Source organism: Aythya ferina, assembly GCF_964211825.1.
Source record: "Aythya ferina genome assembly, chromosome: 9".
Classification (NCBI taxonomy): Eukaryota; Metazoa; Chordata; class Aves; order Anseriformes; family Anatidae; genus Aythya; species Aythya ferina.
In genome coordinates, this window is record NC_140305.1 from 9,968,085 (window position 1) to 9,977,731 (window position 9,647).

A 9,647-nucleotide genomic window follows, 5' to 3' on the forward strand; every position below is an offset into this window, starting at 1 on the left:
AGAGGGATGCAATTTAATAGGCCTTGAAGACCGAAACACAGGGAAATGGAGGCTGCTGCTGGAGGATGTTCCATACATAAAGGCGTCTGGGTTTGCTACCTATACGTTACAAAGAAAGGGTGGGCAGAGAAACAGATTGCAGCATAGCTTTGGGGCATCTGCTTGTATTCATTTGGGTTGCCTTTGCTCCTGGGAAGAAAGGTGTGAAGGGGTGTATGGGGACAAGAAGAGGGTGTTCAGAGAGCTTGCTTTAGCAGCAGGCTATCTGGCCTGTGTAATGGGGGTAATGTAATACAGCTGGGTTAGAGCTAATCTAATTATATTTTTGTTGCTTATCCATTGGCACTATTGCCTCCTAATTGTGGTATCCAGCTGACCTCATGGATCAGTCACTTCTAATCAGTGGACAGCTGCCCTGCATGTCGTGTGAGATTAGGCCAGTTTTAGAAGAAATAAAAGTGTGAGGTGTGTGTGAGAGAGGTTTCATAGCAACCTGTTCTTCTAAATGTTTTACATGTATAATTAAATCATCCTTTGTCAGTCCCTTACAAGGCAAATGCCTGCTCTGGCAGACGGAATTTGGTGACTGCTGGCAAGTTGGCTGAAGTTGAGAGTCTGGAACAACATCCTTCACGGCTGAAGTCTGCAAGGGGCTTAGCTCTCAATTCCTGGTCTGTAAGATCGTGAGGCTCAGATACTACAGACATGTTAATGAAACTGGAGCACTGCTGTGTGTGTGTACCATGTGCTGTAAATAGGAGTGAGTAACTACAAACCTTCTTTTTTCCCCAAAGGAAAACCAGCTGCTTTGCCTTAATCCCTTGGGAGATAAACCCAACTTCCATGTCAGCTGAATTTGATTGTAACTTTAATCTTAAAATTGTCTAGGATAGTAAAAAACAGAAATGAGGGAAGAGGAGGCAACTGTAATAGGTGGGAATAAATAATGTTTCTCGCCTGTATTGAGTTGCTTATATTTTTGTAGAACTGAAGCAACAGAAAGCTGAAGGTTCCTAGACCAGGTGTTTGCTTTCAGTGTCTTTAACACAACGATCATTCTCATCACTGGCTGCAGTGACCACGTGGAGTTCAGGATCTTGAGAAGAGGAAGCGGGGCAAAAAGCAGGATTGCGACCCTGGATTTCAGGAGAGCAAACTTTGGCCTCTTCAGGGATCTACTTGGAAGAATTCCATGGGTTATGGCCCCGGAAGGAAGGGGGGGGTCCAAGACAGCTGGTCAGTATCCAAGTATCACTTCCTCCGCGCTCAGGATCAGTGCATCCCTATGAATAAGAAGGCAAGCGAAGGGGGCAGAAGACCTGCATGGACGAACAGGGAGCTCTTGGCAAACCTCAGACAGAATAAGGAAGCTTACAGCATGTGGAAAAAGGGACAGGCCACGTGGGAGGAATATAGGGATACTGTCAGAGTACGCAAATATGCGACAAGGAAGGCCAAGGCCCAGTTGGAATCAAATCTGGCAAGGGATATCAAGGACAACAAGAAGGGCTTCTTCAAATATATCAGTAGAAAAAGGAAGACTGGGGAAAATGTTGGCCTACTGCTGAATGGGACAGGTGCCCTAGTGACAAAGGATATGAGAAGGCAGAGGTGCTGAATGTGTTTTTTGCTTCAGTCTTTACTGCTAAGATCAGCCCTCAGGAATCTCAGACCCTGCAGACAAGAGAGGAAATCTGGGGAAAGGAGGACTTTCCCTTGGTCAAAGAGGATTGGGTCAGAGATCATCTAAACAAACCTGGCATCCACAAATCCATGGGCCCTGATGGACTGCACCCATGGGTGCTGAGGGAGCTGGCCGATGTTATTGCTAGGCCTCTCTCCATCATCTTTGAAAGGTCGTGTAGAACTGCAGAGGTGCCTGAGGACCGGGAGAGAGCCAAGGTCACTCCAGTCTTCAAAAGGGGCAAGAAGAAGGACCCAGCAACTACAGGCCAGTAACTGGGTTGGCAGTTGGCTGGATGGCAGAGCTCGGGGGTTGTGCTCGGTGATGGTCTGGTGGGAGGCCTGTAGCTGGCAGTGTCCGCCAGGGGTCAGTGCTGTGCCCAGCTCAGCACTCAGGTGTCCAGTTCACTCATCGACAACCTGGACGATAGAATTTTTTGCGGATTTTTCTCACAACCCTCAGCAAGTTTGCTGGTGGCACAGAGCTGGGAGGAGCGGCTGAACCCCCCGAGACCTGTGCTGCCGTTCAGAGGGACCTTGAAAGGCTGGAGGGTTGGGCCGAGGGGAACCTCATGAAATTCAACAAGGGCAAGTTGCAGGGTCCTGCACCTCGGGACGAATAATCCCAAGCACCAGCACAGGCTGGGGCTGAGCTGTTGGAGAGCAGCTCTGCAGAGAAGGACCTGGGGGTCCTGATGGGCAGCAGGCTGACCAGGAGCCAGCAACGTGGCCTTGGGGCCAAGAAGGCCAGTGGTATCCTGGGGTGCATTTGGAAGAGTGTTATCGGCAGGTCGAGGGATGTGATCCTGCCCCTCTCCTAGCCCTGGGGAGGCCACATCCGTAGCACTGTGTCCAGTTCTGGGCTCCCCAGTACCAGAGGGACACAGAACTACTGGAGTGAGTTCGGAGGAGAGCTATGAAGATGATTAGAGGACTGGTACACGTCTCATACGTGGACAAGCATGAGAGAACTTGTCCTGTTCAGCCTAGAAAAGAAAACTGAGGGGAGACCTCATTAATGTATATAAATACCTGAGGGGAGGGTGTCAAGAGAATGGAGCTGGTCTCTTTTCAGTTGTGCCCAGTGACAGGACGAGAGGCAGCGGGCACAAACTGAAGCACGGGAGGTTCCAGCCCAATATGAGGAGGCACTTCTTTACTGCAAGGTGACAGAGCACTGGGACGGGCTGCCCAGAGAGGTTGCGGAGTCTCCTTCTCTGGAGATATTCAAACCCCACCTAGATGCCCTCCTGCGCAGGATGCAGAGTGGTTTTGGGGAGTAGGCCAGGGTGAAGGTGGAGCTGCTGAGGCCACGCTGAGTGCTGTGCACAGGTAGCTGGCCTCAGGGTGAAGAGGCTGCTGAGCCAAGAGAAGTCAATGATCCTAGGTACAGAGGTCCACGCTCAGGGTTTGAACAAATGCTATTTTTGGTGAAGGTCCTCTTAGATCCCATCTTTGTCCCTGGGCCCTTCTGAACAGGAGCATTGCAATTCCTGTATGTAGTAGAATTTGTTTCCTTTGGCTTTTATTTTATTTGGGCTGCAAAACAGAGGATACTTACACAGCAAAGGCTAGATCAATTTCTGCCATTTGCTGACTCCAAGTTTATTTGAATTTGTATAATAGGTGCTGGTGCTATAAATAAAAGCGCCCCTGTCTCTTGCACTGAGAACTCTGTCAACCATGAAATACTGAGATTTGGTTAGGTGCTAATTATGTTAGGCGTATGTATAGGATGCTGCGTGTTGCTAGGAGGGACAGCTGATTCTTCCTGCATGGTCCAATTTGCAGTAGGCTTGGGTATGACAAACCAAGGCAAGGGCAATTTCCCAAGTATCTGAACAAAAGGGTTATTCACTGCATTATCCCCCACAAAAGAGGGGAGAACGGAGGATGTCCAAGCAGTTGTTTGGCTTAGGTTCTTGGTGAGACATTTTTGTCTGCATGTTTGTCTAACATTGCTGGCCATGCTTTTGATATTCTTGCTTTTCCTCTTCTTTCTGCTGTGTATATTCAGTACTGGGTTCAAAGGCAAGCAACCAAGAAGCACTATCAAATCTAAGGAACCATGGCCAAAACTAAAAAAATAATAATTAAAAAAAAATAGTGCTTGCTGTGCTTTGGGCAGTGACCTAGCACCAGGCACAAATTTCAGTAAAGATGAAAGAGACAAAGAGGTATGAAAGGAGATTCAGGCTCTTTCTTCCCAGTCCTGCAGCTGGTTAATATTGAAGTCTCTATCTCCTAGGGATTATGAATAGTATTATGGTGTCCTGTGATTCTTCATCCCTCCTGGGTTCGAGGTAATTTTCTAAGCATGTAACATGAAACCCTGAGTTGCTCATCAAGATCTGCTGTTTGAAGAGACAGCAGACTTGTTTCAGAGGACATGGCTGTCAAAACACCACAGCACTTCTCTCTGAGCTCTGAAAAACAGTCCTACAGAGAACTCCTGCACAGAGAGCACCTTTTCTTGCCTTCTTCCCTGCCTGAAATCCTCCAGTGGTGATATTCAATGTCATGCTCCTTTCTCTCCAGCACATCCTGCTCTTGCCAGAAAGTGTTTTATTCAGGCTGAGCATGCTCGCTCACTCTTAGCAAGCCCTGAAGTAGAAACTGAGGATGGTGATACTGTTGTGCCTCATTTAGTTGTTGGCATGAAAGAAGAGGAAAACTGGGAGATAAGGAAAAAGAAAACAGGAATCGATCGGGCCAGACCATTCTGGTGGCTCAGCCTCATGCCTAATGCTCACTGAATTGAGCTAACTCCTTCGCTCGAGCTTTATGCATCTGATAGCTGTATGATGGTCTGGAGGGCAGGGAACATTTCTTTGGCTTGTGGTAAGTGCTCGGCTTGTGTCACAAAGGTAGAGAGCTGACTGCTGTTGTCCTAGCAGGCTGGGGGCATGTGGGTAAGAGAACAGCCCCCAGCCTGTGGTTTGCAGGCCAGCTGGCAGTGATTTGTACCTAGGCTTGCAGATGGAGTGCCTTTGATCACAGTGTGCGTTACGAAGGAACACTTACCCATTCCTTCAGCTTTTTCCAGGCCTAATGACTTTGTGATATTAGTCCTTATGGCAAGGGGGCTATCCGCCAGCCTCCCAAAATTCCTCTTCACTCTTTCTTTACAGGTCCCTAGCAGGAAGGAGGAGGGGGCTCTGGTTCAATTTCTTGCTTCCAGAGAAGACACGTGCCCTCAGCTTTTCCACATCAGCTGGTCTTTTCAACATCAGACAAGCAGAACATTGCGAGCTTGCTCAAGTCCAGCTCTTGAATACAGACAGGACTGGAAATGAGATGGAGAAAGCAAAGGGAAAGCAAGAGCTCAGGTTACATCTTCTCTTGTTTTTGGGGTCCGTCTTTGGGAACTGGGGAAGGGTAGAACTTCTTGGAGCTAAGCTCTGTAGCCCCCCAGCTGCCTTGTGCCACAGCACTACCTAAAGCTAGTCCCGTGCCTCGTACCTTAAACCAGTGTCTCCCCTGTGTTCCCTCTCTGGTGCTTTTGTTTGTAGTCTTTATCCTAACATTTGCATTCAAACGTAAAGGTAAGAACTAGAGCCTTTCTGCTTCCTGGGCTTCCTCAGATTTTGGGCTTAGATCCTGCTCTTTTAACTAGTGCTTTCCCACTCACTCAAATGTCCTCCCTACCAGCCACAGCCTTTCCAGAAGGCATACAAAGTACTCTGTGCAGGGTTTTTCAAGTGTTTTGAGCTGTAGACCCCCAACACGTTTCCAGTTAAATTGTGGACACCTCTGTAGAAAAACTCCCCCTATGTCATTAAAAAAAAAAAAAAATCATTTTAAACAGTTTTGGCAATCTTGTTGTTTCAGGTATGCTCCCTGCTTATCCTGTGACATAAAAATATAGATCAGGTATTTACAGTGCTGTCTGCAAGCCACTTTTTCACTGTCTCTCCCCACTTTTTCACATATATCTGTTGGGGGTCTGGGTGGGTGCAACAACAGGCAACTAAATTTATCAATTGTATGTCTGGTCTCTGCATCCTTTTTGAAATGTGTGTCCTTTATTTTTTTATTTTTTAATACTGACTGAAGGATGATAAGCGTTTGTTTATAAAAGATACATCTGAGGTACCTGGAGCTTGCTTGCCTTCCAGGAGTGAGACTAATCCAGGATAATTCTTACTATTAGGGGAAAATTACTCACCTGTTATTTTTGAAGAACATAATGGTAATAGATTTCCTTTCCCCTTCCTAGGTGGCCCAGTGCTTCCTGCTGCTGCCTAACCATCAGTTCTGTCCCTAAGGAGAGGGGAGAAGGAACAAAAGGCTCAATCCATGATAGCTGTAGTAGGGATCGACATGCTTCCCCGGCTGGGTGCAGCATGAATTCCCAGGAATGGCAACAAATTCAGCTCAGCTCAGCTACGGATGAGCACTGCAACTTTCCTTGGAAACTACTGGATTGATCCTCTACCTTTGGCTACAGGTAATTGCGTTGCCTCTTGTAGTTATTTTGGGGTGTTTAGAAGAAGATTGTACTAAGACTAGCAAAAACTGTTGTTGCATCCTCTCTCTTTGTGGTCTCTTCCTTTAGAAATTATTATGATTTATTTTTTTGGCCCAGTTTGTCTTCATGCTTTCTACCTAGCTGATCTGTTACCAGTGTGGAATAGGAAGGGAAAATGAAAGTATACTTTGAGCACATGGCTGTGTTCTGTTCATTTTTATAGCACAGTATCTAGTGCAAGCCATTATTGGAACTGCATTGGAAAAGCCAGATGATATAAGGACTTTAAAATCGCATTTTCTTCCAGCCTGATATGGTTATGGACTGTTAATACACTGGGCTGAACTCTGGAATAGATGCAGCTCAGTAAAAGATAAACACATTCTGGCTGGTTTAGCATGTATTAAGGCATGTTTCTTATGCTCTCTCTTAATCATTTGACTTTTTTTTTCCTCTACATGAAGTGGTACACTTTTAAAAGGTGAAAAGAGGCAAGGTAGCAGACGGCTCCTCTAATAAGGGGTCATAAAATTCCCACTGATCTGTTACTTTAGAAGTGCTATCATGCTGCTATGCTTAATGAAAGATCAGTCATGTAAATTGTTCCTGGGATTCAACTTAATTACCTGCAAGAGATGGAACCTCTGTTACAAAGGCCTAATAAAATATCAGGTGGCTTTAATGAAGCCAGTAAGGTGGCAGTTTTAAACTGAAATCTGCTTGCTTAATAATGGAGATGACAGCGGATTTGAGCACGGCGTTTTATGGACAGCATGTAATTTCTCCACTGCAAGGTGAGAGTCACAATTTTTAAGCTGTGTTAGTGAGAAACCCTAAGTTCATTGTCCGTGTTTTTCCTCTAAGCCTCAAACTACACAGCCCACACCTGGAGAAGATTTACTATTGAAAGATTATTTTAGCCTGAAACTTGGCATACAATAACTGGGGTGATTTTTCTTAATACTTGCAAAGGAAGCCATTTATCCAGATAAATAATTGAAATCTGGAGGTGCTTCAGGATAACATGACTGCGACTGTTACTAAATATTGAAACGTGAAATAAGTAAAGATGCTTAAAATTTTAGACCTTTAATGTGACTAATTTTGTAATCATTTGGATGCCTTCCTATACATTTTCAATGACATATTTGGAATTTGGAGAGTAACTTGCCTTCCCTACCACTATTGCCAGTTTTGTGTTATTTTAATTTATTTATTTAATGAGAGTATTCCAGTTCTATTTGCAAATACTGAAACTTGTATATTGTTTGAGGCACTTGTGCATACTTCCATTAACAAAGGGCAGCAGGCCATCACCTGAGGCTGCTTTTTGGAGAATAATGAGCCTGATGCAAGCAAGCTGCTGGTTCCAAGCTGTAAACAGGGGACTCCCTGACACACACGCTCTGGTGTCAGTCTTGTGGATTTGATCAATACTACTTTCCATTTAAAAGAGGAAATTAATTGTTTTACTCCAGAGAAAGGCCCGGGTTGATTCAGGCCATGGCAGGCCAGCACCTGACTTGCATGGAAAGGGAAGAGCCACTGCCACATCTTCCTGGTGCTCTGCTGCTGCCTTGGCATGGGGTGATGCTGCCTTTTATTTTGTTTCCCTCTGCTAAAATCAATAGGCAAGTTCCATCAGGATCCCTGGTGAATGTCAGAGGACTTGTGCTTATTTCTCTGTTTCTTTCACAAACGACCCAAATATTACTTGAGCATTCTTTGCCCCCCTGCCTGCAGGCTTTTCCCACCAGCCTGACCGAGTGACTGACTGGGGATGGGAGTTGGAGGTGTATTTGCTGCAAATGGAAGGAAGAAAACCCAATTTTCTACACCTTCTGCCTTGAAACTAAAGATTTGTGTGTCAAGCTTTCTCTGCTGCTTACCAGAAGTATTGAGAGATTTCCGTCCCTATTCCCCCAGCTGGCATCCTGGGTTTGTGTCTTTTCTCATTGATGAGAGCAGAGTGCTCTGTGGACTGTTGGGTGGGAGAAAAATGAGGTACCGTAGCGTTTCTCGTACAGAAAGCTATATGCCAGGAAGAGCAGAGCTAAAACAACTTTTATTATTATTATAATATATTTTTTTTAAGGTAGGGCCAAGTCTATGCCCAGCAGTTGTGAATGTAGTAGAAAGCAGGATAAGCTGGTGGATTTTGTAGAGTAAGGCACAGGAGGAATTTCTGCCCCTCTGCTTCCGTTCTGGACACTTCCTTGCCCTGGAGCTGCAAGCAGTGTCATTTAAGATAAGCATTATTACTGCAGTTAGCCATCGGTGTCTCGTGTTCTGCATGTTCAGTGTCTGGATGTGGCTGGAAGTGCTCCTGTCGGCAGAAGCTCGGGACCATACTGTCTCAGTCTGCCCCTTATCTCTGCGTGAGCTGAAACTTGCAATCCTGATGCAAGCTGTACCCACGCAGTGGGGTGCGGGGAGGATTAATGGTTCTAAATATTGGACAATGACAAGTCAGCACTGTGTGCTAGTGGTGTGAGTCAACTTTGAATCCTTGCCAAAGATGGCTTTTGCAAACAAAATTTAGCACTAATTTGTCAATGGGTTAGTTTGTAATATGATGTAAAGCACTCAGTCATATAATGAATCCTTCTGGATTGAAAGAAAAATGCCTATAATGACTTTTATTATAAATAAATACTATGGTTAAGTGGACAAAATCGATGTAGGGTATTTCTGTGTTTTACCACTGACAGTTCGCTGCATTCCTTACTACCTGTGTCTGCCTGGGAGGCCGAGAGGGGTTTGATGAAGATTTTATGTTTGTTGTTTTTATTTTTTTCTCCTAATTTTATCGCCTTAACAAAACTGTCAGCGTTTGTTCTTTGCTCCTTGCTGTGCGAGTGCCTCAGTGAGCCCTGCATCCAGCCAGGTAGCGCCCCGCTGTTTCTGCAGCTCAGAGAGCCTGTGCATCCGCAGCCCTCCCAGGCAGCTCTGCTCCCTGCTGCTCCCCAAATGCAGCCAAACGGCACCAGGCCAGCATCAGCAGCACAACAGCAGCTCTCTACCCCCTCTCCCCCTTCTCTTCTGCGTGCCATGCTCTACTTTTTTTTTCAGATTATTGTCCCCATGACAAAGATGATCCGTCTGTTTTCTGCTTTCTGGGGTCGAGACCAGGTTGAGGCCAGGGCAGCTGTGTTCCCCCAGCTTTCCCGAAGTGCCCCCCTCTCCCTGCGCCTTCCCTTCGCGTCCCTTTCCTGCAGCCTCTGCACGGGGCTGGCCCAGCCTCAGGGGCACCTGCGGTCAGCAGCGGGGGGAAGAAACCGGCCAAGTTTGAAGGAAATGAGGGCAGGTGCCCCCTGCCCTTGCACTTCTGCCTCTTCCATGGGGTTCCTGCGGGTGCACCTGGCTGGTGGCGTCGTGTCCCCTCTGCTCTGTGGTGGCATCCCCTGCCCGAGGCTGCCACCAGCGCTGGGATCATAACCAGCAGGACTCCAGCGGGGCAGGGGCCGGCTCCCCGGGGCGGTCTGCACCGCAC

General features: G+C 46.6%; 1 long non-coding RNA gene across 1 annotated transcript; it reads left to right on the forward strand.

The window, feature by feature from the left end:
- The first annotated feature begins 480 nt into the window (after positions 1-480).
- LOC311441396 lies at positions 481-8,829 on the forward strand. Its single transcript, XR_014695922.1, has 5 exons — positions 481-760; positions 4,815-5,012; positions 5,515-5,556; positions 5,903-6,133; positions 7,898-8,829. It is a non-coding gene; the product is annotated as an uncharacterized lncRNA (long non-coding RNA).
- Positions 8,830-9,647: the final 818 nt, after the last annotated feature.